We start from the raw sequence: 22488 nt of genomic DNA on the forward strand, positions 1-22488 counted from the left end.
CACCGTTCACTGGATTTGGATGTAATTACCCTCAAATTAAATCTGAAAGTCTGCAGTTAAAGCACATCTTGTTTGTTTCATTTCAAAGCCATTGTGGTGGTGAATAGAGGCCAAAATATGAAAATTCTGTCAATGTCCCAATATTTATGCACCTGACTGTATATAATATAGACAAATAGAGGTAGACTTAAATAGGATAAAATGAATACAAATTGAACAAATTCAGGGAAAACTGAAAATAAATATGAAAGGTATATCCCAAAGGAATAAATAAATATGAAAAAGCACTGTGGCCACATGATAAAACAAAGATAATTGACTGAAGAAAAAAATAGTTATGTCCAAATAAATGGATTGCTCAGTGTCTCACAGAAAGCAAAAAATTGTGCTCTATTCAATGTATCCTTCGATGACAAAAATGAAATAAATTAGGGAAAAGATAAACAACCGGTTATCCAGTTGCAAATAAATGCATTCAATGCATGATATAAACAGTTTGCATAATATATCACATCTGGGTATATGTATCTGAAATCCACCAGTCTGTGACTTAACACAACCTTCGTTATAGGAAATACTATTGGTACCGTGATTATGCTGGCACAGCGTAGATCTGGGAGAGGCCTCTTCTAAATTGTCTGAGGAAAAAGCCAGTTGTTTCAGACTGAGAAACATCTTAGGTTTTGTTACCTCCGCATGCTGGTGCACTCGGAACTATTCCATTTCATCTACACTGCAATTTAGCCGACTCCTGTATTATTACCACAAGATGGGATCGCTTTCCATTCATCAGGCACATCCTGTGCAACAGCGGTCTGTTTGTTCAATCGCCACCAAGCGATCCCTCATTCCACGTGTGAAGGCACAGACATCGACACACTCTGGACATTAAGGATCCCTTTGCTGGACAATTTAGGAGCGGCCTCTCCCAGATCTACGCTGTGCCAGCATAATCACGGTACCAATAGTGTGTCCTATAACGGAGGTTGTGTTAAGTCACAGACTGGTGGATTTCAGATACATATACCCAGATGTGATATATTATGCAGACTGTTTATATCATGCATTGAATGCATTTATGTGCAAATGGATAACCACTTGGTTATCTTTTCCCTTATTGATTTAATTTTTGTCATAGAAGGATACATTGAATAGAGCACAATTTTTTGCTTTCTGTGAGACACTGAACAATCCATTTATGTGGACATAACTATTTTTTTCTTCAGTCAATTATCTTTGTTTTATCATGTGGCCACAGTGCTTTTTTATATTTATTTATTCCTTTGGGATATCCCTTTCCTATTTATTTTCTGTTTTCCCTGAATTTGTTCCATTTGTATTCATTTTATCCTATTTAAGTCTACCTCTATTTGTCTATATTATATTTGTGTATTTGGCTTTTAGTCATTTTAAATTGAGATATTAAATATAGTATCAGTGACTTTTAGCGCTCCCAGTTTTCTTTGTATGTAAGATTTGAGCCAATATATCGGGACCATTACTCCTTACCTACATTGTCCACTGTCATCAAGTTTTCAAAAACTTGCAAATATATCAATGTTTTTGAATGTTAACATATGTTAACATATACATATTTGCTAATTGTACACAGGGTATCAGAGGCAGCTGACATACAAACGTAGTGATGGGTCATATAGTGCTTTCGGAAAGAGAGACCCAGAAGGAAACACTTGGTAACTGACTTTGCCTAAGTTAGCCATGTATGAGGCTGTGATGATTTTGAGACAAAGATCTATTGCCAGCAGGGGCACTGATAAGTGAAGAGAGTGGATACATGTTACCCAGGCCTGTCAGAGGGGCCTTGACCAGCTGTTGAGGAGGACAAATATTCCTCCTTGAGGAGCGCTGTGCCAATTCCCTGCACCATACAAAGTATTTTCCATTGTTTTCTTTCCAGATGGATTGTGGCCATGACTCCTGGATTTGGCCATGTCCCCTTCCCCCCCAGATAATGGTGATGGGAATTAGGCAGGGTCACATAGATAAGTACCACTCAGCATACCGGGGAATATCTGCATTTTTCTCAATGCACAAAATGAAGGTCTAATTACAACCAACTTCCTTCCAAATCTGCATTGGCCTCTTGGACTTAATTGAAACATTGGGTAAAAATATGATTTATACCCTCCTTCACCCCCCTAACTCAACACCTGCAAAAACACAGATAAGCTTTACCCAACTATAGCTTAACTATTAATGTACAAGTACCACATACTGTATGTTACACAATCTATCCTCTTTTTACATAACCTATACATCTACTGACATCTTTGCTGTTACAGTATTAGTAATTCTAAATATAGATTAACGAGTTTTGTTGCAACTGTTAAGTCATCCAGCTTACCAATTGTTTGCTATCACGTCATTTACATTGTAGTAAATACATGTTAATATATGAAGTGTCATTATGTCTAGTCAAATCAATATTTGAAGCCCTCTGGCTATGCCACATGAGTATTCTCAGATGTGTGCAGCAACCTAGCTTATTAGGAAAGTAACTACACACATACAGTACATTGATCTCAGGATTGGAGACATAAATGAGCAGATTAGATAAGTATTTAAAGGTAGCAATAGATTACAAATGACCACAAACATTATTGGTATCTCAACCAACCATACCAATCTTCTCTTTCAAAACATGCAAGTGCAATCAAGCCCAGCAAAGATAATCCTAAAAACTGAGGGTCTGATTCAGAGTTGGGAATAGAGAGAGATATCTCTCTCAACTGATCATCTTGGTGAAACCATGTTGAACTGCAGGTGGGGCAGATTTAAAATGTGCAGAGAGATTTAGATTTGGGAGGGAGGTGTCCAAACTGACATCTAAATTGTAGAGTAATAATAATAAAGCTGTGCAGTATTTGTGTGCTACATGTAAAATCAGCCAGTATTTACCCTACATGCAAAAAAGAAATTTATTTATACCCCTTGCATTGCAACATGGTTTGTCCAGGTTCACAGATAAGTGCTATCTCTCTCTCTATTCCCAACTCTGAATCAGGCCCTGAGTCCATACAGAGTGCTACTGTATGTTGGTGTACAAGGACAAAAATGGCACAGTAAAGAGGAAGGTCTCTTAATGTATCCATTATTTTTTAACAGGCTGACTGCATTTGTGGTGAAGTCCTTCAGCAAAGCCCGACCTTATATCTTTATAGATGAGAAACACATAAACCACTCACTCACCTGGCTGAAAAATAATCGTCGAGATACCGGCTGCTTCCGCAGCATGGGGAGGCTTTTCAACAATGCTTTGAAGGTACATTAAATGTACAGTAATTGTGCAAAAAGCACAGAGGTGAAATAGGTTACATTATTTTTACTGCTGCTTTTGTATACAGTACATAGTAAAGTACATGAAAACTGTTTGGGGAAGTGTAAATATTAAGGTTATAACTTATAGTAAAGACATGGGACAAGAAGATAAACATGAAAGTTACAGGAGCATATACGGTATAGGATTTTCTCCATAGACTCCAATGAGGAGGCATTAGCGTTAGTAAACAAATGGAGCTTGTTGAACTGTATTTTATCTTTTCTATCCCAGCAGTGCACAGCAATAACTCCAACCCCTCTATTCTATTTAATAAGTTAAGCCAAAATTTTCACAAGAATGAACCCAACGCATTTCTAATTTTATTTGATCCCAGTAGTGGCGTCAAATGGGTTGGTGACAGCAAGGGTGCCATATAGCCCCTTTGAGCCTGCCCTCTGTATAATCACTCAGGAGGCATGACCAGAATTCCGGAGATGCCATGCTGCACCTAGAGACTCCTCCTGTACTACCAGCTCCTCCTCAGTGAATGGGAGCTAGGCGCTGAACACAAAAATCGCAGTGCAATGCCCGGCTCCTGGTCATTAAGGAGGAACCAGCATTTTGGTGTCACCCCCTTGGAGGGTGATACGCAGTCGGTTCTGCAACCCCCTAGGCCGCTGGCTTCCAATATAATAATATTTAACATTAGGGCTCTATTCCAAATATATGTGAGTAGGTGAAAGTAAGACACTTATAAATACAGGTTCATTTTAATAATCTTTACATGTGAGTTAAATATTCACAGAGTAATTCTAAAGATGGATTCAGTATAGCTAGGCTAGGCAAAGAATAATAAACAATAATTCTACATGTCAACAACTATAATGTTTACAGGACCATTCATCATCCAAAGATTACAGGTACACGAGGGCAGGAGTCCCACTCATCAGTTGCATCAAAGCAGTTAATAAGCTACAGTACATTTCTATACTGTGCATAGGCCACAAATAGTACTGTGAAATATTCATGTGATAGCTTGAAGAAGTCAGTGTAAATAAGTAAAGGAAGGAGAGAAATATTAAAACTGATGGTAGAACATGTAGGATCATGTTTGGTCAATGAAATACAACATTTATAAAATAAAGAGTGACCCTTTCTGGTTATATACAGTATGGAGCTTCCACATGTGCCGTTTTCTGTAACAAAAGGAGCAAATTATTTTTATCTGTAGTTCTTTCTTTATCTGACCAGGTTATGAGATGCTTAGCTCATTGTCTATGCATTACAGGGAGAGGTGGAACATGATATTTCAGTGTCTGCTTATACAACAATAGCTCTACTGGAGGCTGGCGTATCTCTGGAGGTGAGTGATCAAAGTCAACATAAGAAAAAATTGCATTGTGCAAATTTTGTGAGAAACCATACACTCAACATCGATTTATCTTCATCCATTTTTCCTCGCACCCTACTGAGATGCTCAGTATAATGATTCCTTACCGTGATAAGCAGTAATGTGCCCAGACGGACATTGCACATATTTCCCAGATGTAACTGCTTCCTGAACTTAGTTGACACACTGTGTACAGAAGGAAAAAAATGACAGTGCTATAGCCTGAGATCAGGGGCGTAGCTATAGAGGCTGCAGGGAGTGCCATTGGTATGGTACATGGAGGCTTAGGGGTTCCACCTCAAGTACCAGCTTCTCCTGCACCCAGGTCAAATAGCTGCCAAGTTCCCAGTGTTGTACACTTAGCAATTGGGTCCGGCCCATTGCCCTTCCTGTAAAGGGGAACTCGCCTATTGTGCTCATATAGGTGGCAGTCTCTGCCACTGCCTTTGAGAAAAGCTCCGTACTGATATGATTCGGCTTCCACACTCCCATCACATCCAGAGCTGAGCTTATCAGTGATTCCATCACTGTCAGAAAATAGGCTTCTTCTTTATTACAGCGTTTGTGAAATGAGCTGGGGACGGGTATTGAGCTCTGAGATTAGAATTGTTCTATAACGGGACAGTGTACTGAAATTAAGAAAGTCTCCACTCAAAGTGGAATTTCCCACATTAGGAAGTATCCCCCTTGGAGCCTTGGTGAAAGATTCAAAAGCTTTCAATAGCGATGGAGCACTTGAAGCATCACCATCAGCAAATAAGGTAAGATAAGAGGTCAATAGGATATAGGGCTTTATTTTGGTAGTAAAGCAAAAAAGAGTAGAGATGTGCACAGACCCTGCTTACATTCAATCCAAAACCCGAGATTTGTTTAGATACAAGTTCAGAACTTACAGCAGACGAGAGCTGGGACTAAGGAGCTGATTCAGACCCTCCCGCTAGGGTGCGTTCGTTCCTAGCTGCCGATGGTTCGGATTATGTGCATGCGTATGCATTGCAATGCACATGCGCAAACCACTGCGACAGTTCAGGAAGCACTCGCTCGCTCAGCATAGACAGCCCAGCAGAATGAGTGACAGGAGAAGCAGTTTGTGGGTGGTGACAGGGGCAGACCACTAGTAATGGGGGAGTGGAGGTGCGAACTCAGGCGTGCCTGAGTGTTACAATGCCATTTCAGAGGCGTGCATAATTAAAAGGCCTTGTCACAGTATATGTCACTTGGTGGGATATCACGCTGAATTGATCGCACTGCTTGCAGCCAGGTATAGTCAACCTCAAGCGCTGCGATCGAATCCGATGGTGCTCGACGTACCAATGTTTTCATGCACTTCCAGGAGATGACGTGCACAAGTGGGCATCTTATGAATGGCTGGTGGGTGTCTGCATACACATAGTGATCACACGCCAAGACATAGTGAGCGTGCTAATGCCTTACCGTGTGATCGCCTGCCTTGCTGGGCGTGTGCTGGATTTGCATACGCATCGAGCGAGCGAACGCATCTAGGGAGAGGGTCTTAATAAGCTCCCCAGTTCTGCACGGAACCCCAAAAGTGATCTGAGCTGAGACTCAATTCGACTTAGAACCCCAAAGTCCAGGTGTGTTCAGTGTCCTGGAAACCTGAACCGCACATCTCTAAAAAAGAGTAAACAGCTGATCACCTTGGCAAAACCACGATGCACTGTATGTGGGGCATAATTAAGATGTGCAGAGAGTTTTAGATTTTGTGTTAACCAGACTGCTATGTAGGCTAAAGCTGACTAATGGGGTGTCATTCCAATTCAGTGAGTGGTGTGTGTAGTTGATGTTATAATGGTAAGTGGTGTGTGTAGTGGATGTGATAAGGAAGGTGTGTATAGTGGATGCTATAATGTACCGGGGCACTGAAATGTGGCATAAATTGAACTGGGAGCACTGTAATGTTTTATAATATAAACTGGAGGGAACTGTGATGTGACACAAGGAAAAGTGGAGGTATTATAGTGTGACCAAATATGAACAGGTGTCACTGTAATGTTGCTCTGCGTGAACTGGGGGCACTACAGTGTGTATTAATTTGAACTGGGAGCACTACAATGTGGCATAATATGAACTGGGGTCAATGTGTGTTATAATGTAACCTATTGTAGAGCACTACTATGGGGAATAAAATTAACAACCGCAGCAGGAAGTAGTGTCTCTCTTGAAGTATTGGAGAGGAGGCCCCTTCAAAATTTTGGTATGGGGTCAACAAAGTCTTGGCTATGCCACTGCCTGAGATGACTACTGTTAAAGCAAAGGGCAACAGCATGGAACCTCCTGAAAAAGAGGGCATCCAGAGCATAACATGTTGGCTGAGATCTATAATGACCTAGAGGAATGTCAGCACAATAGGTCTGATTTTGGGTTGGGAGCAAAATAAAAAAGTGCAAGTAAATGTGCACCTGAAACAAACCATTCTGCAATGCCATTGGTGCAAATACATTTATTGTGTTTGCATGCAGGGTAAATACTGGCTGCTTTTGCATGTAGCCCACAAATGCTGGACAGCTTTATTTTTACACTGCAATTTGGATCTGTGTTTGGACACAGCCCTCTTACATTCAAATCTCTCTGCACATTTTAAATCTCCATCACCTGCAGTGCAACGTGGTTTTGTACAGTTTCAAAGTTACTTGCTTTGTATTCCTGTGCTTCCAATATTTATTAGTGGCGATCTCCGCATGATAAAACTGCAAGTAGTACTGTATCCTTTTAGTCTTTAGAACCGTAATTGAACTAATAGAGCTATACATTTTCAATCAATAAAAGTCATCACTTAGTTTTGCCCTATTGAAAGCCATATATATATTTGAAAACATAATGTTATTTTTTATAGCAGCATTTTGCTACTAGATTATTTGGCTAAACACTTTATATGTGTGTACAGTATATATATTTATATGTATTTTTGTATGGTAACAAAAATATGAATTTAATTCCCTGGCAGGATCCCCTGGTTAGTGACGCTGTGTCCTGTCTGCGGAAGGCTGCTGTGTATGTGACCAATGTATACACCCAGGCATTACTAGCTTACACCTTCAACTTTGTGCAGAGAGACGGAGCTCAGGAAAATGCTGATGGATAAATTGGAGGCAAAAGCTGTGCGGGGCGGTAAGGAATAGAACTAGCTACAGGTATACTGTATATGGTGCATATATAAATTATAGTGAGATAATGGCACAGTGATCAGTGTTTAGCAGTCATTTAAAAGATGAGAAGTTCAGTTCTACTCAATTAAATTAAAATCTGAATAATGCCATCCTATTGGCTGTCACGTTTTTTGGATAGCCAATAAGATAACTACAGACTTGTGCTAATTTGGCAAAAAGAACCAAATAGAACCGAACCGCTCATCTCTACTAACAAGTACTATTGGATCAGATATTTATACTCTTCTTCCCCATTTGTTTTGGCAATAAAGATCAATATATACAGTAGCAAGATATGTTAGGCTCACCCATTTATATATAATCTAGATGAATGGAAGGAATTGTGCTTTTGGGTTTGCTAAATTTATCAGATCTCTCTGTAAATCTTATTTACTATTCATAATTTGCCATGGATGTATCTATCTAAGTAGTATTTGCATTTCCCTTTACATCTCTTATACTATCACACTTTTCACATACAGATGGATAGTTGCACTGGAAACGGGATTCTATAGTTTCCCCTAATGTTCCGTACTGGTACCGAGCACCATCTGCAGAGGTGGAGCTAACGGCCTATATGCTACTTGCTTACATCTCAGTACCTGGGAAGGACCTGGGAAGAGCTTCAGAGATTGTGAACTGGTTGAGCAAACAGCAGAATCCATATGGAGGATATTCATCCACACAGGTGATCTATAGAAGTAGAGCAAGGTGGTGAATCGTAGTTACTTGTAGGGATGGGCAATAAGCTGATGTTGAACTACAAATCCCAACATGCCTTGCAACAGTTTTATAATGGCTAAACAGCAAAACTGTGGCAGGGCATGCTGGGATGTGTAGTTCTACAACAGCTGGGGGCCGCTTATTGCCCACCCCTAACCTAGAGCCAATGAGCATAAGGAGCTACAAGGGACAACTTCTCTACTATCTTCACTGCTTGATACATCACCCCCATGATTCCCCATCTGTATAAAGCAATACTTTTAGAAAAGGTATCTCTGTAAAATATTTGAGCTATTATGTTACTCTACAAACCATTTTGGTTATAATAAGTATGAAGCTGAAGTTAATCATTTTGTTAAAGACACAAACACAAACGTTTCTGTTCTAAATCCACAATAGTTGTTCTTATTCATCAACTTATACAGTATAATGTGCATCTAGTTCTTCATATTTTCCTCCAAATACTGTAGCTCTTTTACACACAAAACTCTTTCCTTTCTCAGGATACAGTTGTGGCCCTCCAGGCTCTGTCCAGCTATGCAGAATACACATATAGTGATAAGGTAGATGCAACTGTGACAGTCACTTCTACGTCAGGGTTTCTGGAGCAGTTTTATGTGACCGAGAAGAACCGGCTTCTGCCCCAGAGAGCGTCACTGCCAGCCATCCCAATAGAGTACACAGTGACTTCTACAGGGAGAGGTTGTGTCTTTGTGCAGGTGAGTAGAAGCTTACGCTAAGTCTTTTCTCCTTTCTCACATTATGGAGTCTATTTACTAAGCAGTGTTAGGAGACAGAGTGAAAAGTGATAAGGTGCCAGCCAATCAGCTCCCAACTGTCACAGCCTGTGAGATGACAGTTGGGAGCTGATTGGTTGGCACCTTATCAATTTGTTATCACTTTTCACTCTGTCTCCTAACACTGCTTAGTAAATAGACCCCTATATCTCAAATCACTGTCAATCATTTAGAAAGAGGAAAATGCAAGTTTGCATAGCTGAACCCATTTATCCATGTTTTACTGCATTTGTTTACACTTTAAAGGGCCTTGTATGCATCTGAGTTGCACAATACTATGTTTGATATAATGAGCACAATTTCCGTTAGGCTACCACAAAGCAAGATTCCATTTTTATTGAAAATTCGAGAGGTGAAGATTGCATGCGTAGGTAGAGTTCTTAGTTTAGCAGAAGTGCACAGAACCTACTGTATTAATTACCAAAAATTACGCATTTTACCTTTGAGGTTGTGGCTAACAGTACAATAATACATGTGATACTGTGTACATTTATTTCAACCGTATAGATGTTGTGATCAATGTGAATAGAACTCTGTAATATTGGGTTAAATTGCACATCAGCAAATGGTCAACATCTGAACACATTGTTTAAGTATCCTTTTCTATTCCTCTATTGACTGACGATTATCTCAAATAAAGTAATTCTCTCATTGGGGTCCATTGCCAATAAGTAAGACCATTAACCGCAGAAATTAGTATTTGTGGAATATCACAGTCACATTGTTGTTTCTAAGGGCAACCTGCTTTCCAATAGATGGCCAGTGGCAAGGTGACGAGCAGCAGGATTACGAACAGCAGTTTCTCTACCCTCACCTTCCTAAATTTTCTTATATAGAGGTGGACACACAGAGGGGTCAAACGGATGCATTTAGATTAGGCTATTGATGCCGTACATACAGTATATCTGTATTCATTTAGAATATTTCACCACAGTGTTTGTATGTATTAGACAAGGAGGTAGCCATACCTCGTACTTTTTACATTAACAATATTTTTCTGACCTATATTCTTTATGAAATTGTGTGTGGGGCTCTTTATGTCGGCAGGAGTGACCATTTCAAAATTATATTGTCTAACCCACTCCCAGATCAACTGCTGAATATGAGGGGATAGTGTGACCCTGCACTTTATGATTGAATTTTTCAGAGTCCCGGTTGGGACTGTAATTTTTGTAACGGTGCTTGCCATGTTATATACGTTTGCCTAAACACTTTCTTGGTACCAAGAGGTAACTATTTTAATAACATTATATTAAAACTTATGTTTTAATTACTTCAATTATCCAATACCCAGAGTGCTTCTTTCGATTTCTACCCTTTTGTTATTTCTTTCAACTGTCTTTTATGAAACTAAGACCATATTAAAAGTGTTACATAGTGACCCTAGATGTAATATCAGGCTGATCACCCTGACTATAGTGAGTTGTTAAAGACACAGATGAGGCTGAAATAAGATGTGTTTTAAGTGAATAAAGGGGAAGTTTAGTTACTGAGGCACTGTAATGCTTGTATTGTTACTGTGCAAATATATGCATTGTGTTGTACAGATGACTCGGACAGATCCTGACATTATGCAAAAAGGAAGACATCTGATATACACAATGATTACACATACTGTAATATAGGTATTTTTAATTGTCCTCCATAAACAGACAGTCCTGAGATATAACATCCCTCCACCCAACCATGATGCCACCTTTTCATTAAGTGAGAAGTCATTTTCAAGAAAAGAATGTCTGAAATATCCAGTGACAGGTTTTGGTATTATTATCAATACTATGTGAGTGCTTTATGCTGTTCTTGTGCTTTATATTTTATATTATATATTCAGTATGTCTATCCTAAGAGTAACTGTAAAATAGTGTAAAACTACTAGTGACCTATACATACTGATATAATAATAATAATAATAATAATAATAATAATAATAATAATAATAATAATAATAATATTTAAGACATTATGATTATATTAGTGAAAAATACATGCTGCTATCCTATTAGTTAACAATAAACATTATAATCATAGTAGTGACCAAAATACACTGCTACCCTAAACATGACAAATAAACATTGTTATCCTATTAGTGGCTATAATTACCTGCACATTAATTCTTTTAGGATTAATCAAAGCAAAACCACATGGTTTGGATACAAATTAAGTAATTCATTATAAACTCACTATTAAACAAAAACTCCTGCCACCACATTGATTAAGCTTGAAAGCTGACAACCTTGGGAAGTTTTCAGTTACTCGCTGACTGAATGAAATTACAATCTAATTTAATCAGAACTAATCAAAATTACTGTTAACCATACAATTTCCAGCAGTTTTGTAGCACTATGCAAACCAAGTCTATATGACACATGAATTGTTTAAGAACACAAAGATACAATGTTATTAATTTAAATTTATTCTAAAAAAAAATCATTGTTTATTGAATAAAAAATGGAATTAACCATTAGACATTCATAAATATAAGCATATTTCTTAAAATAAAAGACAAATAAAACACAGCAACAATAATAGCACACTCAAATAATGACACCTGAGGAAGGCTAAAATGTAAAGATAATACATCTGTACAGTAGAAGACTGATCCCCAAGAATGTACAATTTCTAAGATCATTTCAGTTGATGCTCCATCTGCTGTTGTGGTCCTTCTGAGCTCCCAGTGCTTTCTCAGCCATGAGTGTTGCTGTTCCCTAGGGTGCATCCAGACTTCACTTTTTGGCAGGTGGAGACCTTCCAAATGTGTTACCCCACAGGCCAGTGGAGTCTGGCTCTTCCAAAAGCTGGTCATGGTGCAGGTGGCAATCTGTGCAGTGGATGGGCTAAAAACAGTGTTGGCACTAGACACTGTTTTCTGGAACTGACAGCTATAGGTGCTCCTCATTTCTCTCATTATTGTAACAACAATTGTTCTCAAAGCTGAATTTCTTCTGTATAAATTCACTAACAAGGAATGCAAAGGCCATGTGACTTTTGGTAGTCGAGAGGGTAAATTTACTGAAGTTCGATTTTGGTAAATTTTTGTGCAATTTGCCGTTTAGTTTGCAAATCTGAGATTTGTCAAAACCAATGCAAAACCAACTAAAAATATGACTTTAGAACAGGATAAAACATCATACAATCAATACTTTCACATAGACGACAATAGAAACCAGAGATTTACAAAAGATCGGTTTTAAAACCAACCTCAAACTGATGCAAAAACAATAGCAAACCTGCTCAAGAAATGCACAGATAACTAAGATCTGTGCATGCTTTGATACAGTGTTGCTCTTCTTTTTAATGAAATGGTTAAAGTTATAAAACACATGTGCCCCCCCCCCGCTCAAAAAAAATGAACTAGCACCAGACTTCTCAGCCTGGGCTAGTACTGGAAAATAGGGGGAAAAAAATCAGTGTGAGGTCCCCTTTATTTTCATATAATGAGCACAGGGTCACCCCTACCATAATGTAAAACCAGACCAGGGCTGGTTATAGGAAAATAGGGGGCACCTAATGAAGATTTTTTTCCCCCATTACTCTATACCAACACAGGTTAAGAGGTCTGAGGCTGGTTATTGGAGGAGGGACCGTATAATTTTTTTTTAAATATTCACCTTTGCATTATAACCTAATGAAGCCTGCACAGATCATGCTGATCTGTTTAGTACTTCTGTTTGAGGGGGAAGGTTTTGCCTTTGGTTTTGCACTTCTATTTGCTGTCAGTTTTGAACTGAAAGAAGAAATTGCACGGCATTTAGATCTGCAAAAAGTGACTGACATTGATGTAGGGTTGATAAATGGATGATAAATTCAGTTTTTTTAGACATTGATGTGACATTGATGTCCATTGATCTCTATCTATTTAAAATTGATCACACATTGACCATTAGTAAATTTACCTCTCGGAGTCAATGTTTCTAAAGGCAGCATGAAGTACAAAAATAAAAAAATATATATATTTATTAATATTAAGCATTTTATCAATTTTTCATACTATTCTTTTGGGTGAATGTAGGAAAGGAGGTTGTGGCAGGGACTTGATGTTGTGATGTATTAATAAAGATTTTAAATGTAAAATTAACTCTGTCATGTCTTAGTATTTTTATTTCTGCAGATACACAGGTTCCCGGGTACATTCCAACATGGCTATTATTGAGATAAAGATGCTAACTGGATACATCCCAGATCGGGACTCAGTAGCACAGGTCAGTCACTGACATGTCTTCCGCAGTTTGATATAAGACAATTTTTTTAATTTAGACAAAACCATTATTATTGTACGCAGTAAGCTTCAGTGTCTGGATTTCTAAAACAACCTCAAAAAAACCCAGGAATGATCATTTTCTCTTAAAGAAATTAAAAGCACTTAGGAAAGAGAATATCAAATTGTGGTAGATGGAAGCAAGGCTAGTTGAGTCTAGCCCAGGCCTCAGATCAGCACCTTCCATCATCATAAGTAGGTACTGGAGGTGCACACTGCCCCTTTAAAGAATCACCGGCAAGAGTTTACACTGAATACTGTGTTAGGCCTCAGGCACAAATAGACTGTTTCTTTGACTTTTAAATTCTTCATTGTATTATTCATGAGCATTGTGCTGCTGTAACCAATCTTTGGGGATAATGATCTCTTTGTAAGTGGATCTTTAAGAAAAAAGGTGCATGGATTGACAGCGGCTGGAAATTGTACTGGGTGCATAATCCTTCTGCCTCCAATTTTCTCAAAAACCTGTGAAATGCAGATATATTCTGTTTAAAGATTCCAAATACTGGCAGAAGTAGTACTGTGCTCATGAACAGGCCAATGCAGCCCTTAATATGACGGAAAAATAGCTGGAGTTTCCGTAATATCTACTGTATCTGCTTTAAATTATTGGATATAGAATAATCAGGGTATGCAAATTAAGATATTTTATCTCTGTATGCACAGCTACAGAAAAAGAAAGTGATAGAAAGATACGACGTTCAGAATGATATTGTCACTATGTACTTAAAAGAGGTCAGAATTGTTTGTCTGTCTGCTTACCCTTCACTGTTGGTAGACTGTTTCTAACCCTATTGCTTGTGACCCATATTTCTAGTATATTATTGTTCATATTGTTTTCTGCCTTTCTCTTATATATTCTACGCATTGCAATTTACCAATACAATTGTATTATGTCTTGTATAATCTATTTTATAAGTAGCACATATTAACACATAAGGATTAAGTGGTGTCGTGCTAACATTCTTAATGCTACTTTTACATTTTAGATTGCAGTAGAGAAGTCAAGAAACCATTAATTTTAATATAGTCTACAGATGTTAGTTAGCAACTGAGAAATTCATTAACAGCAGACAAATGTAATAGACCCTGTATTCTAGATGAAGCCAGGAGGATCAACTAAATTGACTATTAGGGGATAGGTCGAGATGACCATCTCGGGTGATTTATTAATTTTTTTCCTGCTTGCAAATTTACTAAAGGCAAAGTCGGGTGAGTTAGAGAGAGATTTCTCTCATCTCCTCGTAAAACTCGGGTGAGATAGCAATCTCGAATCAAACCACCATCGGGCCAAATCTTAAGTACTTTTCACCTAATACATACATCTCTCAAATTTACCAAGAATCGGGATGACAAGCTCGGGTGAGATAGGAGCAAACTCTCTGTCAAAATCACTTTTCAAACTCTCAACCCCCTGAGATGCAAGATGGTCAGAAACATACAGAAATCAATGTGATTTGTGTATGTTTATTTCTGTAAATGGTTAAAATCGGGTTAATTTACTTAAAAAAATTACGTGAGGTCCCCCCCCCCCCAAAAGACTAACCAGCCCCGGGCTTGCCAGCCTGTCCTGGTTCTTAATTTACAGGGAAAAAAAAAATGTGTAGAGTTCCACTGTAAATTACGAACCAGCAACAGGCAGCAAGGACAGAGCTGGTTTTAAATATATGGAGAAAAAAAATGTCGTGAGGTTCCCCGTATATTTAAAACCAGCCCTGGACCCTTTCTAACGGTCCCGATGCCACAGCCAGGGGTGCCCTTTCACCGAGCCCCCCAGCCGCAGCATCAGCCCTGACCGTTAGTCAGCCCAGGTCAGGATCCCTGGGGAGTTGGGGAACCCCCCAAAAAAGGGGTCACCCTCTCCGGGCACCCCTGGCCTAGGCTGATAGCCATGGGCTATACCCGGCACCCTAGGGCGGTGGCTGCCGGGTTGATAGTGTATGTGTAATGTAAAAGAAAGGGTTAAATATTGTGTTTAGTTGTGGAACACCACGTACCAGCAAGTCTCCCCTGCATGCTGGTATTTGGAGAACCACAAATACCAGCATGCGGGACATTACGTGCCCGCTGGCACTTGTAGTTCCACAACCAAAGCAATATGTAATAAACATAACATACATTGTGACAGTAAAATTTTATTATTACAAAACATTGTACCTACTGCTGTAACCACAAGGGTGACCTCAATTAACCTTGTGGTTACAGCAGTAGATACAATGTCGCTGTACCCAGCATAGACTTCAATGGAAAATTCGCCCCATAGAAGCCTGTGGGTAGACCCGCTGGCCGCACACAGCCAATTAGTGAGTTGCTCCAATGGAGATGCCCGCTGATTGGCTGGCGGATCCTTCAATGACGGGGCCCACGTGTGCCCCGGTCAATTGCGCGGAGTAAAGTTATGTGTAAACGCACATACCTTTGCTCAGTCCGCTTGGATTCGGGTATTCGTTTTTTAATTTTAACCCTTTCAATGCCTACTTGGAGAAGAGGACGTGACCTACGCATAGGAGAGGTGAGTATGGATTTTTTTTACAGGTACCCCTATGGATACTAGGTGAGTATGTGTGATAGTGAGTGTGATAGTGAGTGTGAGTGTGCATATATGTTATAATAAAATGTTACTGTCACAGTGTATGTTGTGTTTATTATTTATTGCTTTGGTTGTGGAACTACAAGTGCCAGTGGGCCTGTAATGTCCTGCATGCTGGTATTTGTGGTTCTCCAAATACCAGCATGCAGGGGAGGCTTGCTGGTTCATGTTGTTCCACAACTAAAGACAATATTTAACCCTTTCTTTTACACTACACATACACTATCAATGCGGCACCCACTGCCCTAGGGTGCCGTGGATAGCCCCGGGCTATCAGCCTAGGCCAGGGGTGCCCTGGAGAGGGGTACCCCTTTATTGGAGGGGTACTCAACTCCCCAGAGATCCCTGGCCTGGGCTGAGTAGCGGTCAGGGCTGATGCTGCGGCTGGGGGACTTGGTGAAAGGGCTCCCCTGGCTGTGGCATCAGCCCCCCACTAGAAAGGGTCCAGGGCTGGTTTTAAATATATGGGGAGCCTCACACCATTTTTTTCTCCATATATTTAAAACCAGCTCTGTCCCTGCTGCCTGGTGCTGGTTCGTAAATTTACAGTGGAACTCGACACAGTTTTTTCCCTGTAAATTTAAGAACCAGGACAGGCTGGCAAGACCAGGGCTGGTTAGTCTTTTGGGGGGGGATCTCACGCCATTTAAAAGAAAAAAAACATTTAACCCTTTTTAGCAAGTCTTAACACACAAGCAGCCAACACATACATTATCTCACTGATATGTATGTGCAGGCTGCTAGCTCGGGAGAGATTTGCAGAGAGAAAACACTGCAATCTCGGGTGAGTAATCTCCTGCAAAACCAGATACTCGGGAGAGATATCTCATTCTGCTTCACCATCGGCCAACTTGTTTAGCCTCAAAATGCCTGTTGGTAAATTTGGTAACAAACAAGGGATTAAATCACCTGAATTTTGGCGAGTTCCAGCAAGATTAATCTCCTTGAAAATCGGGACCATCTCGAAACTTACTAAATTTACCCTGTAGGGGCTGATGCTTAGCTTTGTGCAGGTCTGTTTTGCAGACCAGTCTGCCTATTTTTTGCACTGTAATATGCAAAATGAAAGCCGCTCAACCAGTCTATTAGTTTGAACAGGTGATTGTAAGGGAGGGATTAATCTAGTGTGCCGGTGAATATTTTGAGCATTCTCTGTAGTGGGCTTTCTTGCTATTCATATGCATCTACAGGTGTTGCAAGTGTTACGCAACTCAGTTACATCTCTCCTTGCAGATGACTAACTGGGCAGCATTGGGGCTTTTGCACATAGTCTATTGAGGACATTTACTGTAGGTGGAACTGTGGTCTTTGCTGAGTTGTTTACATGCAAAGATCTTTTAGATTTCAGATAGGGCTGGTGCAAGTGTGCTCTGGCTATTTGAAAAATCTTATAGATGGATGCTGTGCACCCACATAAATATGTACAACTCAGCATATCAATTAATATTCACATTTAAATATGTGCAAGCAGTTCAGGTGTAATTGCGGATGAGTTGCGTACAATTCTAAATAGACCATTCATCATCCGGTCCATAAGGCAAATTATTGCTCCTATTATGGCACCCTGCAGCCTTCCTCTATGTCATGGAGCACTGTTACTACACATCCAATAAATATCCTCATATGCAAACAGAACTATATATCAAATGTATGCATAAAAATACTCTTGGATTTTAAAGTACATTCATAAAGTGTTATACAAAGCCCAAAACAGTCATGAATATTTTGTTTGTACAAAAATATTTGGAAAATACAGTATATCACTCTAAAGTAATTAATAAAAAAATGGTAGATCCAACCAACCTAGTATATTATGCAATTACCTCTACAGATGTGAAATTAGAGTTGCTGATTTTGGCCCTGATTCAGAGCCGGACGCTCTGACCAGAGCGCTCGCTCTGAATAAGGGCCCACCTCCATAAATATGAAGCGTCTTCCTGGACGCTCGTATAGCTGTGGGTCAACACCCACAGCCTATACGAGCGTGCAGGATGATGGTCGCGATGGTCTTGACCACCGCGACCATCGCCAGTGCGAGCAGAAGCCTGCGGTTGAGTTTCTCAACCGCAAGGCCAGGAGTGATTTTGGCTCTATCAGAGCCGAAATCACTCCCACTGACATCACTAGCGATGTCAGTGGGGCCGGCTTCTGATGGTAGGTGTTCCCTTGGGAACGCCTCTATCTGGCAGGCACGCCACCGGCACTCCCACCAAAGGGGGCATGCTGTCAATCAACATCGACAGCACGCCCCCTTTGGTCAGACACAACGAGCGAAGGAAAGTCCTTCGCTCGTCACGTCTCGCGCATGCGCAGTGCACACCATCAACCCACTTGCGAGCGGACAGCCGCTTGCGAGTGGGTCTGAATCAGGCCCTTTGAGTGATGTAGACAGGAAAGTATGTATGTGGATGAGGTCATTCTGGGATTTCTAGATCCAAATTAATGGCAACATGACACAATTTATAATGTTGAGTCATTAGATAACTCTTTATTTTTCGAAAGCAAATGCAAAAAAATTTATCAAAGATAAATCTGAATTAGGTTCTATATAAAGCTGAACTACCACTATTTCTGTTGGTAAAACTCCCTCTTCATAGCCAACGAATGCTAGCAGCTTTCATTTATAACTGTCTCTACTCAATATAGGGTTATTTCTATCTTTAGATAGGACCCAGTCATCAAAGTTTCTCATTCATGGTGACACAGGACATTGAAGTTAAGGACCTAAAACCAGACACGGTAAAAGTTTATGATTACTACGAGACAGGTAATTTTCTCCTCTTATAATTTTTTGGGGATAATAAAATACTATATTGTATGAGAGCATCTGGCTGAGAAATACATCTGATAATCTGAAGCTCATTCCATGTCTAAACATTTCAAACAAACTTTTTCAAGAATTATCACCTTACTATTCCTGCATTAACATAGTGATATACTATACATGTATAGTATAATAGATTATGTGTGAGCAGGGTTCTCTCTTCTTTGTCTTCTCTACTTAATTATGCTAACAGCATATTATAATTATGTATCTATAGTACAGTATGTACCCTTTTCAGTCCGGCTTCCGTTCTCTCCACTCCACTGAAACTGCCCTCATGAAAGTCAGCAATGACCTCCTTGCTGACAAATCCAAAGGCCACTACTCTCTGCTCATTCTCCTTGATCTCTCTGCTGCTTTTGACACTGTGGACCACCCTCTCCTGCTGCACATCCTTCACTCCATTGGTCTACGTGACACTGCCCTCTCCTGGCTGTCCTACAACCTCTCTGACTGATCTTTCACGGTTTCCTATCATGACTCCTCTTCCCCCCCCCACAGCCTCTACCAGTAGGTGTTCCCCAAGGTTCTGTTCTTGGATCTCTCCTATGCTCCCTCTCTACTACCTCTCTAGGTGAACTCTTCAGCTCTTTTGACCTCCAATATCATCTCTATGCTGATGAAACTCACATCTACCTTTCTTCCCCTGATCTCTCCCCCTTTCTTCTGACTCATTTCTCCAACTGTCTCTCTGCTATCTCTTCCTGGATGTCCCAGCGATTTCGTAAACTTAATATGTCTAAGTCAGAGCTGATCATCTTCCCACCCTCCCACACAACCTCACTTTCCGCTATTTCTTTATCAATTGATGGTATAACTATCTCATCTAGTCCCAAGGTGCGCTGTCTTGGAGTTATCCTGGACTCATCTCTCTCCTTCAAACCACATATCCAGAACCTTTCGCAGTCCTGTTGTTTCCATCTCAAAAATATTTCCAAGATCAGACCCTATCTCACCCAGGATGCTACTAAAACCCTCATACACTCCTGGTCATCTCCAGAGTGTACTACTGTAACCTCCTCCTATCTGGCCTCCCCAAATCCCATCTATCTCTTCTCCACTCTGTCCTTGATGCTGCTGCATGGCTTATCTTCCTCTCCAAACTCTCTACATCTGCTTCCCCTCTCCTACAAGCCCTCCACTGGCTCCCCTTCCCTTTAAGATCCCAATTTAAGGTTCTCACGCTCGCTTACAAAGCCCTCACCCAATCTTCTCCAATATACATCTCTGATCTCATCTGCCTTCACTCTCTTCTCCACTATCTTCATTCAACTAATGCACGTCACCTTTCATGCCAACTGACCATTGTCCTGGTCCTGTATTGTATTGTTCTGTAAGTCGCTTGTCAACAATTTGTTTATGTACTTTGTAAGGCGCTGTGGAACACTTGTGGCACCATATAAATAAATGATAATAATAATACTGTATCTTGTTGTCAGTTTCATCCAATTATATGGTGCTAAAGAACCCTTAAGGTGGGTACACATCTAGCAGATATATCTACAGATTGAGCGATCTGGAGATATATCTGTAGATGATGGTCATTCATATACACTGAACAACCATCATCTTCCAGGCAGCCGCAGGTCCCGTTGGACGGGGGACAGGTCAGGGGCGATCCACCCTCCTTCCCGCAGCTGCCACTGCATGTGTACGGGGGTGGTCTGCCGACCGATCGAACACACTTGCCGATGGACAGATATGTTTGCAGATATATCTGTCCATTGGCTGAGCAGCACAGCCAATGCGAGATGTCTGTGAATTACGTCATTCACAGATATATTGCTGGTACACAGTGGCCGACAGGCACCAGATACAGTGGCCAATCAATCTGGCAGTGTGTACCCAGCTTTAGAGTGCCTTATAAATAAAAGTGACAGTATTAATTACTATGGTATAGCATGGAACTGAAAGTTTTGTAATCTTATCTTCTAGATGAGCAAGCAATTACCCAATACTATCACCCTTGCAGTACTGGTAAGAACATTCTCAGCAGCTTCTGCTTCTCCTGTTCTGAATTTCAAATGTATATTGCCAAATAATTTGCACAGCAATTCATCCTAATTTTCATTGTCATATCCTGTGTATACATCAAGCATGGAATTATGGTTCTAATTATTAATCGGATTAAAGAAGTTTTCCAACCAAAATGCATATTTCCACATTAATCCTTCCAAGCTCTTTTCTCATAAATCGTGCCACCTCCTCTTCAGTGCAGTGAGACTATAATCCTTATATATTATAATTGCAGTCTGAAGATACAACAGATAGAGCACCAGTACATGCTGCAAATAACATTGATGTTTGTCCACTGTGACTGTCAGTGATACAGCTTCATCTTTTAAGTGACAGCTGGTTGTTAACTTTTTCAATACATGTCTTGAAAAAGTTTACAATGAATTTAGTGAAACGTGCCGACAGTCCTTGTTGTGACAGTTTAATCCACTGGAGACAGAGGGCACCTTGTCACTTAAGAGATGGAACTTTGTTATATTGTATGCAGAGCAGAACCTTTATCCATTTGTAACTTTCATGTAATTCTTAGGCTGCCAACATCATAGTAGCACAATGCATGAGACCTGGTGCATACCAGAGGAGGTCCATTTAACACTGGATACTTGCAACTACTCTACAAAATAGGATCATTTTGTACATGATAAAGTAATTTGACGGGACTTATCATGCTTATGGAGTAATATCACAACAGTAAGATCCAAATTGGATGCATTTATTTGTGTACTTATATTGAGTAACTAACATTTGTTACAAAATCAGCTTTTAAAGTGGATACATATTTAGTCTCTGCTCAGCCATTAATACCCTGGTGACCTCTATTGATACATTGTGTACATACATGTTGTACATGTCACTCTCCAAGAGTTTCCAAAACAACAATTTGTGGCTTCCATTGTGACAAGCCTTCTCGATGATATATATGTCTATCCATTCTATCATTGTCTCCTGGTGTGACAATTTTGAAGGCTTACTCTGGCCTTGAACAAAGACACATTTTCAATTTACAATATATCTTAATTGCTGTGGTGAAACTCTCCTGCCTCACCACATTTGATGCACTTTACTGCAATTCCATTCTCTGTCTCCCTATTTCATCCAGAATTCAAATCTAGCTCCTAACTGTACCTCCAAAGCACTCACAAACTACTGCCTATTATACATCTGACTTTATCATGAGATAACGTTTATCACCCACCTCGATCTGCCTATGACCTATGCCTCTCCTCCTCTCTAATAAACAACTGTCATTTACACCTCCAAGACTTCTCATGTGCAGTTTCTCTGTAGTGAAAATACCTACAGTATGTCCAATCCGAGTCCAAAAAGCTCCTCTTCTCTCAGCATTGTTTCTCCCTTTAGACTTTAAACTCTTATTAGAAGGGCTCTATCTACACTTCGCCTCCCGTCTGCACTGCTTTTATTGATGCATCTGAACATGTTCTGTCT

The 22488-nt window shown here is 40.0% G+C and overlaps 1 pseudogene; it reads left to right on the forward strand.

Moving 5' to 3' along the window:
- Window positions 1-22488, forward strand: part of LOC148518856 (alpha-2-macroglobulin-like protein 1) — a 110684-nt pseudogene that overhangs the window by 87356 nt on the left and 840 nt on the right.

This window comes from Taudactylus pleione, unplaced genomic scaffold (assembly GCF_031769625.1).
Source record: "Taudactylus pleione unplaced genomic scaffold, aTauple2 ptg000198l, whole genome shotgun sequence".
Classification (NCBI taxonomy): Eukaryota; Metazoa; Chordata; class Amphibia; order Anura; family Myobatrachidae; genus Taudactylus; species Taudactylus pleione.